The sequence below is a fragment of the Protopterus annectens genome, chromosome 3.part0 (assembly GCF_019279795.1).
Source record: "Protopterus annectens isolate FY-2018-M chromosome 3.part0, PAN1.0, whole genome shotgun sequence".
Classification (NCBI taxonomy): Eukaryota; Metazoa; Chordata; order Ceratodontiformes; family Protopteridae; genus Protopterus; species Protopterus annectens.
Window position 1 is genome coordinate 649,194,031 of NC_056731.1, and position 17,345 is coordinate 649,211,375.

At 40.3% G+C, this 17,345-nt stretch overlaps 1 protein-coding gene across 3 annotated transcripts in view; it reads right to left on the reverse strand.

Annotated features, from left to right (window-relative positions):
- Positions 1–17,345, reverse strand: part of POMGNT2 (protein O-linked mannose N-acetylglucosaminyltransferase 2 (beta 1,4-)) — a 369,016-nt gene that overhangs the window by 40,070 nt on the left and 311,601 nt on the right. The window contains exon 2 of one of the 3 annotated variants that reach the window (XM_044065047.1): positions 14,986–15,138. The exons of the other annotated variants lie outside the window; for them this stretch is intronic. The gene's annotated coding sequence lies outside the window, so the exon portion shown is untranslated. The remainder of the gene's footprint in view (positions 1–14,985; positions 15,139–17,345) is intronic. 3 annotated transcript variants of the gene reach the window in all.

The window sequence follows — 17,345 nt, forward strand, 5'->3', positions numbered from 1 at the left end:
TAGACGTCAAACCTGCATCTCTGAAGCATCTACACTGGTATCCAGAGGACGTGTCATCTATAAGTTTATTTTGAAATCTTTCCAGAGTTTGCTGATTATGAATTTCAACACGGAGATGGGTTAACAGGCAGTGCATGTTTGAATATTGCCTTTACACTTGTGGCTGATCCAAAGTATGTCCTTGTTAGACTGTTTGCAATGCAGGAGATATTGTAGTCAGTTAATCCATTCAGAAATGATGGTAAAAACAAAGAGTATAGCTCTACTAGTGACAGATAACCAGTATGGCTTTTGCAGCAGAGTGCAGTAGTGAAGTCTGCAGTTTGCAAGAAAAATAAAGCTGCAAATGCTGTTTGCAGGAGATTATATTGTAGGATTAATTTGGACCATTAACTGAAAGGGCATTTCCACTCTGGGGACAAGGGCATGCAATTCTTGGGCTTTCCTTGCTCATTTGAGAGGAGGTTTAACAGTTTATAGTGCAGTTGAATAATAAATAATAAAAGAACATGAAAACACTAAATATCTATTTACAATAAACACCAGAGTTTCAATCACAGGAAATATTAAAATAACACACATGAACAGATTCACACAAATAGAGAAAAAACAGTACATAACTAATCTCACTACATTTTCCTGAGTGATCTAAATAACTACTATTCCCTGGTCACTTACTACAGCAAGGCAAGGTAAAGTAGGTGAGGGATCCTTCTATGTCAGATTTCAAAACAGAGTGCTCTAAGACTTCAGTCTCACCTAGTATTAAACATTATTTTAGTGATGAATTACAGAATGACATCACATTTATTTTATTTATTTATTTACATTTGTTGACCGGGAGTGTCCGACTGGACATAAGTCCATTTTCAGCTGAGGCCCAGGGAGAAAAGCTCCACAGTTAAAATTAACAGACAGTAGTTACATTGGATTACATAGTGATTAACAATTTAACATAGCAATTACTTACAACATATTTACAGATGAAGAACATAGTACATCAGTAGACAACTAGAATCTTTATCTGTGAAGTACATAACAGACATTAACAAATGTTACAATAAGAAGTTCCTGCTTTATAATAAGTACTAGGCTTATGAGCATCTGAGCTTGCTATAATCAAGGTAGTTAGTGGAGTGGAAAGAAAGGTAGTGGTTGGATGGGGTGGGTGATATTAGAGTGGAAGTTGCAAGGGCATAGACAGCATGTTTTTAAGTGCGCTTTTAGTAAAGTTTTGAAGAGGGTGCATGATGGTATGGAGGTAATTGTGGGTGGGAGGGAGTTCCATAATTTGGCTATGGTGCAAGAGAATAGTGCTTGGAGTAGATTCTGGAGGGATGGGACATTTAGTGGATGGTTTACTAGTTTGTGGGTGAGTGAGAGTTGATACCATTGAAGGAGGTGAGGGAGTTCAAGCCAGCCCAGTTCAGCAAGGGAGAGACAATGGTGACTACAGTAGGATGCCCCTGTGGCGAATTTGGCGATTTTGTTGTAGCAGGTCTCTAGCTTGTTTAGATCGCATTGCCTTAGGTTGGTATATATTGGAGAGGCATAAAGTAGGCTGGAGATAAGGTGGGAATTTGCTATTGAAATCTTTGCTGCTTTGGTGAGAAGTTGCTTATTTCTGTATAACGCTCCTAGTTTTTTGTGGACTTTTTTTATGGCCATGGATATGTGAATGTCAAATTTTAGTTTATTGTCTATTTCCACTCCTAGCAATTTGGTGTGTTCAGTTGGGTATATAGTGGTGTTGTCTTTTGCTATGATGTTAAAGTGAGAGTTACACATACATCTGGTCATCTGACTTCTGGATTCCCATGCAACCCTCCATTGCTAGAAACTGCCAGGATTTAGTACCTACATGTCAATAATATATACACACACACAGACTTGCTAAGATCTGCTGCAACTCCTAGAAGTCATAAAACCATAAAACACTTTCACTCTTCCTACAGGAGCTAATAAACCATACTTCTTACAGACACTGCATCCCTGGATCCATTCAAAACTGTGAGATAACATATTTATGCCTAGGTCCAGTAATTTAATTTCTTGCTATAATTTCTTGCTATTTTTCAAAGTTTGAGATTAACCTCTTCTCTTCCAGTATCCTCTGTTAAAACATATACATTTAAACAGTTACAATATTGCATGTACATTTTTTTCTGTCCAGCAGGGCCCACTGTTGATACATTTTTTTTTAAAACAAGCAACTTTACAAATACATTTTTCAAAACAAGCATCTGCACAAATCAGTTTAATATACGAATTACATTAATTCTTTACAAAATTCCAGCTGGCTATGCGGGCATATGTTAACACATCCACTGCCCTACTTCTGCTGGCATAGCTGGCAATACCTCACACTGTTTCACACACACAATGGAGGATGAGCACCTACAACTATCAAAAAACATACAGACAAAGGAAAGAAAAGTGAAACAAACCGAAGATTTAGGATGAGGCATAGGTGGCAAAGAAGGAAGACTTTAGACAAATAGGAAAAAAGCACTTCTTTAGTAGGTGGTAGATTTCTGCAATTGTTTTGTGGACTAGATGGTACTGTAACATTTTTGAAGGATTTAAAACGTAATTAGGCAAGTTAGGTATCAAGGTAATGGGGATGCAGCTACATATAACTAAGCTATAACAATTATGCTTTCCTGATAGACTACTGTTCAACTTCTGTTGACATTTGAAGGCCATATGTTTAAGGCTGATCCACACCTTGTTACTATGCTGCAAATTTCACTAGGTGATGTGATATCTCTATACTTGACCCATAGAGTAATGTGAATTAAATCAAGTCAAATCAGTCATACTGAAAAGGGAAACATATAACAAATATTCCATGCATTTCCTTCAGACTAATTAAGCTGCATTATCCCAATACTTTCTTCACTCTGTGGATTCCATCTTAACCCCTTAAATGCAGGTGCTCAGGTATTTTGGTACCAGAGGCAATGGCCAGAACAGCAGGTGCTAAAGCTACCCATGCAAATAAATGAAAAATCCCACCTGGAAATAAGAAGTCATACTATTCATCAGCATGACTACTCACTCCCTCCTTAATACAGTAAAAGGCCATGACTATTCAATCCATGTCTTAGCAAGGCAACTAAAATTAGTTACTTAAAGTAAATTTTCTCAGTGTTTCACTGCTTACCAAACAATCTCTAGTCATCCAGCTAAAAATAATCAACAGGGATAAGTATTACAATATTCTTTCATGGAAGGTTCACAGAAAGTGGTACTTTTTTGGAGGGCAGGGTGGGTGGGAAAAATAGCACTTACATAATCACTGTCTGCTTATATTACTACTGATATTGCTAGCTAGAGGAGACTGAAAGTAGAGATACATCACCGTAACCATTATTTATTTCAGTTTCATCACCATTAAAAATCAGAAGTGCATAAAGAATATGTCTACCTCTGAAGAAGAAGGTGGCTGTGTGTGAAGGCAAAGGGTGCTGTTAAACAATGACTAATATGGTTTGTTGGGAGTGGGCAGTGTATACATCTAAGAGCAATAAGCTAAAATATCAACAGTGGCCATTATTTCTTTTAGTTTTATCTGAGTCAGATATCAGAGATGTACACAGAGAGTAGTTATCTTTGGGGAACAGCTGTGCGTGAAACACAAAGTGAGAAAATGATCATCGTTACACAATCACTAAAATAGCTTATCAGGGGACAGTGTGTATATTTAAAAGCAAAAAGCTAACATACACTAGTCTAGCTCTTGATCCTTTCAGTTTTGCCACAACCAAACACAGGTGTACACAGAAAGTGGCCGTCTTCCGCTGAGTAAGAGCCTGAAGCAGGTTGTGAGTGAAAGTGATAGACCACTGCTGTCACATCAGCACAGTTAAAACAGTCAATAATCTGGCTTGTCAAGAGAAGGACAAATACAGGTGGGGGCATAGGACAAATACAAGGGGGGGGGGGTTCTGTGTGTGAAAAAAAAACAATCAGAACTTTTATTTGTACACCATGTCTGTAATCTCTTCCAAGACAAATTTTATACCGGTCAGAAAGACATGCTCTGCAGTTAAGAGTATAGTTTAAAAAATAGTGTTTGCTGTTTTTTTTTTTTTTTTTTTTTAAACAAGAAGACAGAAGTAACATTTTGGCTTTAAACTGTTATTTCTTACTATAATTTCACATCATCCTTACTGTAGATCTATTTACAGTTAATAGCCAGCTATCAAATAATTTCCATTTTCCCACACATAGAAATTGCATCATGCGTATAACATAAGCCTACTTTGCTTTTACAACATAAGGACCAAAATCACTAGTTGTTACTGAAACAAATGCTACCAACATTTCAAATATTCAAATGGGGTGCCTTTACTTAGAAGTATGGCTTGGCAAATAGAAATCCAACAGTTATTCAGTTATATCTACACCAAAAAAGCATGAAATATCAACAATTTATACTTGAACATCCAAATTTGTTGTCAAACACTTTTACTAGAAAATATCACTGTTTTAAAATACAACTCTACAGTGAGTCTACATGGCCATTAGACTGCACCAAGAAAGGGCAGATATGTGACTTTTGGTCAGGATGAGGGAATGTTGTACAAGCATACAATACATCTTTATTAAGCTGGCATAACATAGGTTCATAGGTTCACAGGTGTGTACTAGGCTAATGGTCCTGAAGCCTTTACAAGCCTAACCCACAGAAGTGCTCTGGCATTGTGCCACCCGACGTTATTTCCCAGTGCCTATCAAGTAGAGCCACTGCAGTGATCACTGGGGTGACCTTTCTATTTCCCATCCACTCATCAAGATTGCTCTTGAAGAGGGCCAGTGAGGTGCTCTGCTTGACATGTAAGGGAAGTCTATTCCAGAGCATGGGCAGTCTCTGGATTATGAACCTGTCCCTCCAGCATGTTCTGTTGATTGTGGTAATGAGGTTGAGGTCTCTGGAATGTGTGGTGTAGAGAGATTGGGATTTCTTTAGATGTAGGATTTCTAACAGAGCTGGGTCAGACATGGCTTTGTAAGTCAAGCAGAGATCGCCTCTTAGTAGACGATATGAGACACAGAATAGGTGGAGTTTTTTGAGACTGTCCATGTAATACATGTGTTTAAGGCCTAGGATCCTCTTTGAGAGGTACTTCTGTGGCCTCTCCAGCTGTTGCAGGTGTCTAGTGAGGTACATGCCAAATGGGGGATTATACTCTATGACTGGTCTAATGAGAGAAGTGTAGAAAGAAATGATGACCTCTTTCTTCCTGGATGCAAAACCCTTTGTAATGAGATGTGCTACACAGAAGGACTTTCTGACCACAGTGGCAATCTGGTGGTCGAAGGAGAGGTTGCTGTCAACCTGTGTCCCCAGATCTCTTATAACACTTTCAGGGTTTAGTGGGCTCCCATCAATGTGGTAATTAGTGGGAACTGAGTTTTTCCCAAAGGGGATGATGACGCATTTTTTGGCATTAAGCTTAAGGCCATGGTTTCAACACCAGTCATTGGTCTCAGTGAGGCCTTTCTGTAGGATGTCTGCATCACTTGGGGAGTTAATAATGGCTCCCAGCTTTCAGTCATCTGTGAACTTGGTCAGCCTGAGTCCCTCCGTGTCGGCCTGGACTTCTGAGAAGTAGATACCAAAGAGAGGGCCCAGGACCGATCCCTGTGGGACTCCACTCGTGACTGATCGGCAGTCTGACTTGGAGTCTGCTATTTTCACACTGTGCGTTCTATCTGTGAGCCAATTTCCAACTCACCTAATGATATAGGGGTTGATGCCTAGTTTGGTGAGTTTATCAATAATTCCTGAGTGAGGAATGGTATTAAAGGCCTTGGCCAGACTGAGGTAGGCTGTATGAACTGCCTTACCTTCATCCACAGCTCTGGTGACTGACTCAAAGAAGTCATTCACATTGAGCAGGCATGATCTACCTTCCACAAAACCAAATTGCAAGGGATCTAGAGTTTGGAGATTCCCTATATCCTTGTTAATTAGGTCCATGATTATGCGCTCCATAGCCTTACATATTAGACTTGTCAGGCTAATGGGATGATAATTTCCAGGGTCTGTAGTCTCTCCTCCTTATGGAGCGGGATGACTGTAGCAGTGTCCCATTTGGTAGGAACAAAGCCTGAGGTGAAGCTGTGAGTGAGCAGAGCACACAGATGTGGTGCCAGTTCATGTTGTAATTCATTTAGAACACAGAATGGTATATTGTTGGGTCCCATGGAAGCTGTATTCTTGGCCTTGGACAATGCAACTTTAACCTGTGCTGCAGTAATGATGGGTGCCTGGCACTCTTCCGGTGTTGAGATTGGTCCTTTGGGGGGGGGGGGGTAAAGTTGGCAATGAATCTGTCGGCCAGTATGTTGGCAATATCTGTTGGCTCAGTATAGGAGGTACCATTGTGCAGTAACTCAGAGCAAATCTGGGTAGTGCTGTGGAGATTCTTCATATAACTATAGAAGGCTTTGTGGCTGTTTTTAGTGTCTGCTGCAATTCTGCCTTCATAGCTGGTTTTGGAGGTTTTGAAGATCTCAACTTTTTGTTGAGGCTGATAAGGGAAGTTTTCCGGTCTTGGGACTTCACCTTTTTCTGAAACAGTTTCTTCCCTCTGTTGTAGAGTTTACTTATGGCAGGGGACCACCAGACTGGCTTCCTTTTTTTGGAGGAGAGCGTCTTGGTTCTGTTGGTTATGGCTAGTTCCATGCATTTATGAACGTGTTTGTACAGTGCATTGGTGCATGATTTGGCAGTCATGCATCTATTTTCCATTGGCATGGGTGTCATGAAGCTAGCCACCTAGGAGTCCAAAGTCAGCTTTGGCAAAGTTTTTCATGGTGGATATTTTTGCGGGGGATGTGGGTGAGATGTGGATTTCCATGGTGATTAGTTTGTGGCAGATCTAACCAGGGAAGAATTCACTACTGGTGTACAGCAATAGTTGCCCATGTTAGTAATAACCAGGCCAAGGATGTTGCTTCCTCTAGTGGGGGAAAGAATGAGTTGGTCCAGGGCATTGGAACTGATGAATTCCAGGAAGCATTGGGCCACTGCATTGGTGCATGAGTAGTTTTCCCAGTTGATGGAGGGGTAGTTGAAGTCACCTAGCCTGAGAGTGTTGGGTTGGATTGGATCTTAATAGCTTCCAGGGTGCTTACGAATGTGGAGTGACAGCCTTGGGACATGGTTGGGGACCTATAGCAGGTTACGACCTGAATTGCCATCTTACCCAATGTTAGTTGCACCTTGAGTATCTCAGACGCATTATACTGGGCTACTAGTCTGGAGGTGTGCAGAGGTAAAACACATGCATATTTCACCAGAAAATCCAACATTTATCTCACTGTAAAAAAAGCCATGGTCAAAACTCAGCATGCTGAGAACAATATTATGTGATGAAAATTAGGATTCAGCAACACTGTAATTCACAAAGGTAAATGGCAGTCACAGGAGCACTGTGTGCCTGACTTTTCAAGTATAATTCAGGGGTGCAAATATCCCGGATATGGTATTCACAAATATGAGGGAACACTGCACCACCCTTTTGTAATGTCCTCACTGGTCATATCAGATCAAAATCACCCTTAAAATAAATATAAAGTCTGAACTTAGAGAAAAATCACAAAACCTTTAAGTACTTTTCCAATGCTAACCACCTCCTATTAAGCAATGTCATACCTAAAATCCAAGCCCCAAAACTCAGAAAACTGTGGCCTATGCAGAAGTGTTTATGGAAACCCTGTAAAGTATGCAAATAATTGCACAGAAACAGCATTACCAAACCAAAATAAACTTAGTACAAATTCCAAAAAACAAATCCCCTTGGTGGACCGATAGTACAAATAGGTTGTACAACAAAAAAAAACTCCTGTCCAAAAAAAAAAAAAAAAAGGAAGGACTATAAGACTACTAACATTAGTGGCATTCTTTTTGGATGTACTTAGTCTGTATCTAGACAGTACACCAAAGCCTTAGATTTTATAGACATTGCATCTTACATGTTTGCTCCCTGCTCAAGGTACAAGGTATAAAGGTGATGTATGGACATACATACCTCAGAACTGAAAAACCACAGGAGGAACAATTATTCCTAGGAGCTTGGAGGAACATGATCCAGAAGGAGAAAAAAAGAAAAGAATTTCAGGCCAAGAAGACAGAAGGAAAAGAGCAGTGCAGGAGGAGGAGGGAGGGAGTGAATACTGCAACAATGAAGAGAAGGACATCTACTGTTATAGTAAGATTTTACACAACTGTACTATGTCCTTCCTTATCACTGTTGCAGTATTTTGTACAAAAAGGGACAGCACAAAAGCTCAGGAGGAAACTTGGGAGGAGGAAGGCACAGACTAGCCCTCTACAAACCCATGCAGGACAGCTCTGGCAAAGTCAGATCTTGCTCTACAGACAACACCCAATTTGTAATGCTTAGTGAAAGTATGGACAGAAGTTCAAGTAGCAGCCTCAAGGACCGAATTGGGCTCCAAACCTTTGAAAAAAAGCACCAGATGAAGCAACAACTCTAGCAGAATGAGCATTTACAGATATAGAAAGAAATTTTCCATGAAAGGAATAACAAAAAGAAATGGCCTTAAGATCCAGGAGGAAATGGTTTGCTTAGAAACAGCCAAACTAGAGATCTGGGATTAAAAGAAACAAAAGTTGCCCAGATTTGCAATGGCCTTAGTTTCATCCAAATAATATCTGAGATGTCTATTCCAATCCAAAGTGTGAAGAACTTCCTCACTAGCAGGCTGTGGAGAAGGAAAAAAGGAGGACAAATTCATTAACCACCTTGGGCATAAAAAAGGAATAGTACGAAGACACACCCTGTCCCTATGAAAAGCTAAGAAAGGAGGAAGAGCTGCAAGAGCATGGAGTTCAGATACTCTCTTAGCTGAAGTAAGGGCCAAAAGAAGAACAGTCTTCCAAGTACAATGCTGCAGGGAAGCTGAAGCAGCAGGCTCAAAAGGAGATTGTATCAGTTTTTCAAATACAAAACTGATGTCTCAGGAAGGTGGAAAAGGCTTCCTAGGGACCCGATATGAAGGACAGCTTCAAAAAACTGACCTAAAACCTAGAGGCAAGAGGAGAAGTCAATGGCAGACAAGCAGAAGTAGCCTAAAGGTGAGTTTTATTAGACATATATGCTAACCCAGAATGGATCGATTCACACAAATATGAGAGAACCAGAGGGATCCCAACAGAAAATGGATCTTGGTTATAAGAAAGGCACCAGACAGAAAACCTCTTCCATTTGGACAAATATGATTTCCTGGTAGTGAGTTTCCTAGCCTCCTGCAGAACCCTAAGCATGTCCTCAGAAAAAAGGTGCCTAAAAGGGATCAAAACCCTATCACCCACAGTGTCAGTTGAAGAGTGGACAAGTATGGATGGACCAGGGACCCCTTATCTCATGTGAGATGGTCCACCCTGTGAGGTAGCTTGTGGTGACTGGCCTTGGCTAAATGAAGAAGAAGGGGGATCCAATTCTGTCTGGACCAAAAGGGAGTCAGCAGAAAGATTTTGGAAAAGTTTTGCTTTATCTTGATCAGGACCCTTGGAATCAGAGGAAGGGGAGGGAAGGCATAGAGAAACATCCTCTTCCAAGACAGAGGACTTGGGACTCTGGTGCAAAAAAGAGGAAGTTGTCTGTTCAAAAAGGAGGCAAAAAGATTTACCTGTGCAGTACCCACCAATGGACAATGTCCAGGAACATATATCTCTGTAAAGTGTACATTCATAAGCCTGTGTACTGAGCCTACTCAACAGTCTGCCACTATATTTTGTTCTGAAGGATTGCATTCAGCCGGAAGAGTCACCTGATACTGGACAGCTAGATCCCAGACCTGAAAAGCTGGTCTGCAAAGAAGATAGGACAGTGTCCCCCCCCCTTGCTTGTTGATATACCACATCACTGTGGTATTGTCTGTGAAGATTCTGAGAGGCCGTGGAAGAAAGGGGGAATGGAAAGAGCAAAAAGAAGAACTCTCATCTCCTTTAAGGTGATGTGGTCTAAACCAAAGGAATCTCCCCACCCCTAGTCTGAGGCATCACAAAATCCTGAGAAGGGACTAGGGGTTGAAAGGGAAGTCCTAGATTGAGAGAAAGCTGATGAATCCACCACTGAAGCTCAAGTTTAATACATGGAAGGAGAGGCACCAAAAATCCAGTGGATGACAGTGTTGAAGCCACAATGACTTTAGGAACCACTGCAGCTTTCACACATGGAGTCTGGCCAGAGGCAGCATAGGTATGGTGAAGGCAGTGAATCCTAGAACCCTGAGAAAATCCCTTACCATGACTGAAGCCAGAGGAAGGAGAGACTGAAAAATGTAATTAGAGAGACAGCTTTGGGCAAAGGCAGTGATGCCAGCATGGTAATGTTCTGGATCCTACAACACAGAAACACATGATCCTGAGGAAAAAAAAAAGCAGGACTGACTTCTGAAAGTTTATGGTAAACCACAGGCATTGTAAAAGACAACTGCAAAGTGGAGGTGCTGAAGCAAGACCAAAAGGGATGAAGCCTGAATGAACAGATTGTCCAGATAAAGAAAGATTTGAACTCCTTTCATCCTCCAAAAGGCAATGACAGGAGTGAGGCATTTGTTGAATACTCTAGGGACAGTAGAGAGGCCAAAGGGCAAACAAGAGAACTGAAAATGCATGGAAGAAACAGGGAACTGTGGAATCAATATATGAGGAGGAATGATGTTTAATAGAAGGCATGATTTGAATGAGCTATGTAATGGATGACTAAAAATAGCTGGATATGCTAAAAGTGATGTATAATGTTTGCAGCTACAGTTGTGTTGCATGGTTTGGAATGTATAATGTTTGCAGCTGAGATTGTCTCTATGGTTTATTGCCATTTATATAAATGTAACACTGCCTGTCATACATGATAATTTAATAAAGATGTTTCTTGTTTAATAAAAAAAAAAGAGGAGCATCCAACAATTTAGCCTTAATATAATCAGGTAAAGGCTGGAGATGAAGCTAAGAATAATGTCACAAAACAGAACCAAAGGCAGCAGTCCTAGAGGAAGCTTCAGCTGCATCATAACTAGATTTAGAGTGCCGAGCTACTTGAGAGGTAGAACCCAGTAAAGAAAGGGTTGAGACCTTCTCTTCTGAATCAGAAAGGTCAGACATAGCCTGAGAAGCTTTAGAAAGAAGGGATAAAACATACCTAGTCATATGAGTCTAGTAATTAAGCTGAGGTGGCAGCAGTATACACCTTTTTACCTAAACGTTCCTTAGCTGTACTGTCTGAAGGAAGTAGTTTAGTAGAAGGCAGAAGTTTTAAGTTTGGACAGATACAACAGAGGGATCAGAAGAAGGAAATCTGTACAAGAACTTACAATCATCAAGTACCTTGTAAAATCTATCAGGTTTCTTTGGGGCTGGAGGTTGAGAATCAGGGGCCACAGAGGTTGTTGAAAAGGTATCTAGAAGGACAGCCAAGACTGCAGGTACAGCAGAGGGCTTAGGAGATTCCATTTGGAGGAGTTTATAATACCTCTTTTGAATATCAGAAACCTGAGAACAGTCCCATTTGAAATATTCCATCATGCGAGAGAGAGACAGTATCCCCAAAGGAGAGTTCTTCCAAAGTAGAGTCTGGACTAACAGAATCTTCCTCCTCAGATCCATAATCCATAGGAGAAGGGATTAGAGAGGAATATGCCAATGACTCTTCTCAGAAGGCAAATATTCTTCAGAGGATTCCAGCTCTCTGGGCTTCTTAAGTGAAGTAGATGCCCAAGGAGGAGCAGGCACAGAAACTCCTTTGGGATGCTTTAAGGCCATTAAGACATTAAACAACCCCTGGGTAAAATCCTGTCATTCCACTCAAGATGGGGCTCTTTAGTAGCAGGGGAAACATGCTTGGTTTTCTATTTTTTTCTTTTGAGGGATGTCTGCCCTAAAACCCTAAGAAGTTTGGACCCTTACCTACACTCAACCAACATAGTAGGAACCTCCTTGTGGTATTCCCCTTAGTCCTTCAGAAATAATCAGCCGAGGTTCCCCCTTAACATCTAGAGTGGACATTTGCAGAGCCTCAGAGGACGTATGAAAAGTTGGATCCATGCCTGCCTCCAACAGGTTTGCAGCAGAGGAATCCAAACAACAACTGGGTGATCCTCTGGGCTTTCACTAGCCTCAAGAGATGCTCAGGGGAGGCGGGACAGCAGCTGAATCAGGCCAAAATTTTTAAACCTTTTTCTTGGCAGGCTGTTGACCTTCAGGACAGGAAGATTCCTCCATAGCACCTTGCACCAACAATTTAAGATGTTAATTCTTCAGGTAAATCTACAAGGAGGAGACATGACTAAGCAGGGTCTTAGGGACAAATACATGGCAGATGAAACACTGCGTATGATTGTGAGAAGCACCCAAACAAAAGAGACACTGCTTGTGATGATTTTTAAGGGGAATCTGCCTCCCACACTGACGTTCTCCCTTTTTGGATGACATGTAAACTCAAAAACGAAAGTGAAAAAAAGATAACAAGGAACCCCAATGGGGCACTTATCTGAACCATGGCTTAGAAGAAGCATTCACAGCAATGATCAATGATGGCGTTTGGACTGGCAGCAAAGAAGTTCTGAGGTATGTATGTCTGTATGCCAGCTTTATGCCCTACCTGTTGAGCATAGAGAGCATGTGTGTGACATACGACAGCTATAAAATTTAAGGCTTTGTTATACTGGCCATATGTCAGGGCTGCCCTTGACAGGAGATTCTTTTTGTTCATAGGTTCATAGATTATTACGAGGCTAACTGCCTTTGGGGGCCATTTTAAGCCTAGCCAATTACGCTATGTTTGAATCAAACCCTACACCTTGTGTCTGTAAGGTAAACACCTTAACCATTATACCAACTTCCCAATAAAATTCAAAGGTCAGAATTGAACCCTGTACTTTGTAACTGGGAGGTAAAGACCTTAATCATTATACCAAACTCATGCTCGATAGATTACTACTAGGCTAAGTGCCTTCATGGGCCATTTTGACTCTAGCCAATTGCCCCATGTGAGAATCAAACCTTGCACCTTGTGTCTGCAAGGTAAATACCTTAACATTTACACCAACCTCCCACCTCTAAAGAATACTGCAACAGTGATATGTAAGGACATCCTCCCATACTGAACTGAGGATATACAGCAAATTGCCAATAAATTTAGCTCCAGTTTCACCCCCGTCTTATACTGAACTGAGGATATACAGTAAATTGCCGATAAATTTATCTCCAGTTTCACCCTCTATCACCCTCAGTTCCTCCTCTAGGGAATACCCTCCGCCATTTCTCACCCAGCTATTACTAAAGAACAGGTGCTCATTGCACTGTCCAGTGCTAAAACCACTGCATCAGTGGGTCATGACAATATCTCAGGAGGCTTCCGAAATAACTTGTAACAATGCCTGTCAGGCCCATTAGAATCTTTGTTGAACCAAAACTTCCAGAAAGGCTTCATCCCAAGGGAATGGCAGACTGCAACAGTCATTCCTCTACACAAAGGACACAGGGAACTACAGACTTATTAGTTTTACTAGTCTTGTATACAAGGCCATGGAAATAATTATTGTGGACCTAATAAACAAAGATACAGGAAACCTTCAAATGCTGGAACCATCCCAGTTCAGTTTCGTTAAGTGCGGGTCATGCCTAATAAACTTGGTGGAATTCTTCGAGAAGGGCACTAGAGTTATGCGGAAGGACAAAATGGTAAATACTGCCTACCTTGACCTGGCAAAGGCATTTGACATAATACCTCAGTCAGGTATTGGAGACAAACTCACAAATTTAGGTATAAATCCCTACGTCACCCAATGGATAGCCAAATGGCTGACAGGACACAGGAAGTTAAGGTGGGGGAATCCACCTTCACTAAGTGGTGTCCCATAGGGCTCGGTACTGGGACCTCTCCTGTCGGGAATATACTTCCCTGAAGTCAAGGCAAATGTAATGGGCCTTTGGTTGACCAAATTTGCTAATGACTGCTGACTGCAAGTAGGATGCAATCACTGAATCTCCCAAAGATGTGGATATTCTCCAGGAGGGTCTGCCACAGACAAATAACTGGTGTCAGAACCACAGCCTGAAATTAATGTAAAAAATCCATAATTGTACCCACTGAGACGACAACTGCCCCTGCAAATTACAACACTGATAACAATCCCCTAACAGTAGACCCAGTGGTGAGGGACTCAGTAACTTCATCTTCGATCACCATATGTCAATGGTAGTGGGAAAATCCTTCTATGTGGTGCAACTTATAAGTAATGGCATGGCATCCAGATGTAAGGAGATCATAGTCCCACTACACTCAGCCCTCATTAGACAATAATTGAGTACAGGGCACTCTTCAACATGTACCTGACCAGGCATTTGCAACAGCTAGAGTGGCCATAGAGGTTCCTCACTAAAAGAATACAGGGTGTTAATAATATGTCCTTTGTGAACCACCTCAAAGCCCTGTCCCTGTACTTTGTCTCCTACAGACTACTGAGTGGCGATCTATGCCTACTCTACAAGGCATTCTCTGATCCAGCCCTGATGGATGTGCTACACATTTACAAAACAAACTGCACTAGAATTACCTGCTCTAAAGATCTATTACCTCATCTATGACATAAACAAAATGTGTTGAAGAGACATGTATGTGTATGGAGCTAACCCCTTCTCTGCAGCAAATTCCCATTCATGTGAAAGAGCTCTATCCTAAGCTTATTCAAATGCAGTTTGGACCAATGGACAGTAAATGGCAATTTCACCCTGGCTTGTTGCCTGTGATCTTTATGATCGGGGGAGTCTGTAGTTGCCATATGGCACAGGAATATGCCAATGTCATTCTAGCTGGTAACTGGGAAATTGGGGCATCAATGGTTAAGCTTATAAAGGCTCTAGGGCCGTTAGCCAAGTAACCTCCTACGATCCTATATAAATAAGTTATTGTACAACATAGAACAACAAGTAGATTTACTTACTGCGTAACAATGGCTTTCTTATAGGAAGGATTTTCCTGAATCTGAATTACCCTCATTTCTGAAACTGAATAACTCTCATTTCTGCTGTCTCTCTGTAACTGTGTAGTTGCTCCTGGGTCTTGGTTGAAAAGGGTCCTCAGAGCAGTCCCCTAACTCAGTCAATACAAAAACAAATACAATTTCAGTAAACATGACGACAAAGAAATATAATCATAGCACATAGAGTTACTTGGTACAACAGGAGTTACAAATGAAAACATCACACGTCTCCATAACCTGTGGCAGTAATAGTTACTCAGAATGTTAGGCAATGTGGTTAGAAGATAAAGATAAATCTTTACAGAGTAAAATACTGTCAGGTTTAACAGACAAATCAATTACTGACTAACCAGAAATACACATGCAGGAACATTTAAATATTTGTTTGAGATGAAACATTAGATTTTTCTTCAACAATTTAAAACGTTTGTGATGCACTCATTTCAGGTCGCAGGCAACTTCAAGGTCCCTTCACGAGTTACTACTAAGAAATGCTGTCTTTTTAAGATGAGGATAAAGGTAAAGGAGTAAGTTAATTTGTGCAGAATTAATTTATTATCAAGTGATGGACAATAGAGCTATTTAATTACTCAGAATTCTAGTAAATTAAGTAGTTGTCACTGGAAACTGTCTTTCTGGAAAGTTTGCAATGATATTTTCTATTAAGAAAAACACGTATAAATCTAAAGTCTTTTTTCAGCTTATTGCAATGCGTAACTACTGTCTGCAAAGAGAGAAGCACTTATAGGTAGATTGAATTAACATTAATGAATATTACATGTCGTGCATACATTGTAAGTAGGCGTGACATGTTGTAAGCTACTTTTCAGCTGCTGTAGGACTTGCTACTATGAAAGCTGAGTGCAGTGCCAAGTAGAATATCTGTATATCTTTGTTATGTAGTGCAAAGAAACAGAGTACCAGTAGGTCAGTTATATGTACTTGTTCAATATTGGTTAAACATTTAACTGCACCAAAAAGTGTAATTGAGAATTTTTTGGGTTAATAAATTATTCTTTCTCTGCACCATTTCCTAGTTTGGCAGAAATATTCTGGGTTGCCCTTTTTTTCTTTAGTTATGACAATATATCATTAGCATACAGCATTAGGTTTAGGTTTGGCAGGTCTCATATTTATGTAAATTGAGAAGATCATAGGGACCAAAATAGATCATTGTGAAACTCCTTTGGCAAGTAAGCCTGCTTCAGTGTGGCAGCTACGGTGTAGCAAAATTCGTGATCTATTGGTTAAGATAATTTACGAATTCTGTGGTAGTTAGCGTTGAGATGCATTAATTCTCCAGTTTCAGTATTAAAAATTCATGATGACAGTTTCAAATGCTCTTTTAAGACCTAGAAAGATAGCACCTGTTAGTAAGCCCCTCTCCCATGTCATCAAAATATATGAACTTAATGTGAAGATAGCAGTCTATGTGCTGTATGTTTTTTAACACGTTTAGTGAATCATCACTTATGACATAAGCACATTTACATTTACATAAATGTAATCAAACTGTATTAACAAGTTAAAATTAACAAACATTATGCTTCACATGTATTGCATAATATATAACCTAAACATTACATAAATTAAAAAAAAAGGGGAAAGAATTGAATAAACAAGACACATCTTTACTAAACCAACACTTACGACATAAGCAATCATGCATTTATATAAATGAAAACAAACCACATCAACACCATCCTAGTTGCAAGCATTTTACATCACAAACCATACTGACACACTCCCAGTTGCAAATTCTGGATGGAAACCACGTTGCCCATCAGATAACAGATAATATTTTATAACATATTTGTGTATTTGGTGATATGAATCTTCCTATTACTTGGTTAGGAGGCAGATGCTTGAATCTTGCCTATAACAACAGCCTGGGAAGGTGTTGAAACTTTATGTAGAAGTGTACACCTAACATGAGTTTAAAATCTGGAGAGATGATGTTTGCTGCTAATGTTAAATTGCAGCTATATGGTGGGTCAGAACGTTTTTAACTGCCTTTTTGCACAGTACTTTACAGTAGAAAGTTGCATTTGTGAGCATTTTGTATACTGGTGTTAAGGGGCTAACAAGAAAGCTTTTATCAGCTCATGCTCTGCTGTAAAAGGCTGGCTATCCAAGTGAGCTTTTTGAAAGTTTTATAAGAACATCTTGAAGCAGTGCAGATGTGCAGTGAAATATGTAGGCAGCTTTAAATCCCTGCCAGAATGTCACTTGAAATTCACAAACTACAACATGTACAAGACACGGAGTTAAAAAAAAAGTATCCAAGTTCTTTTACAGGTAACGAACTCAAAACCTATCAC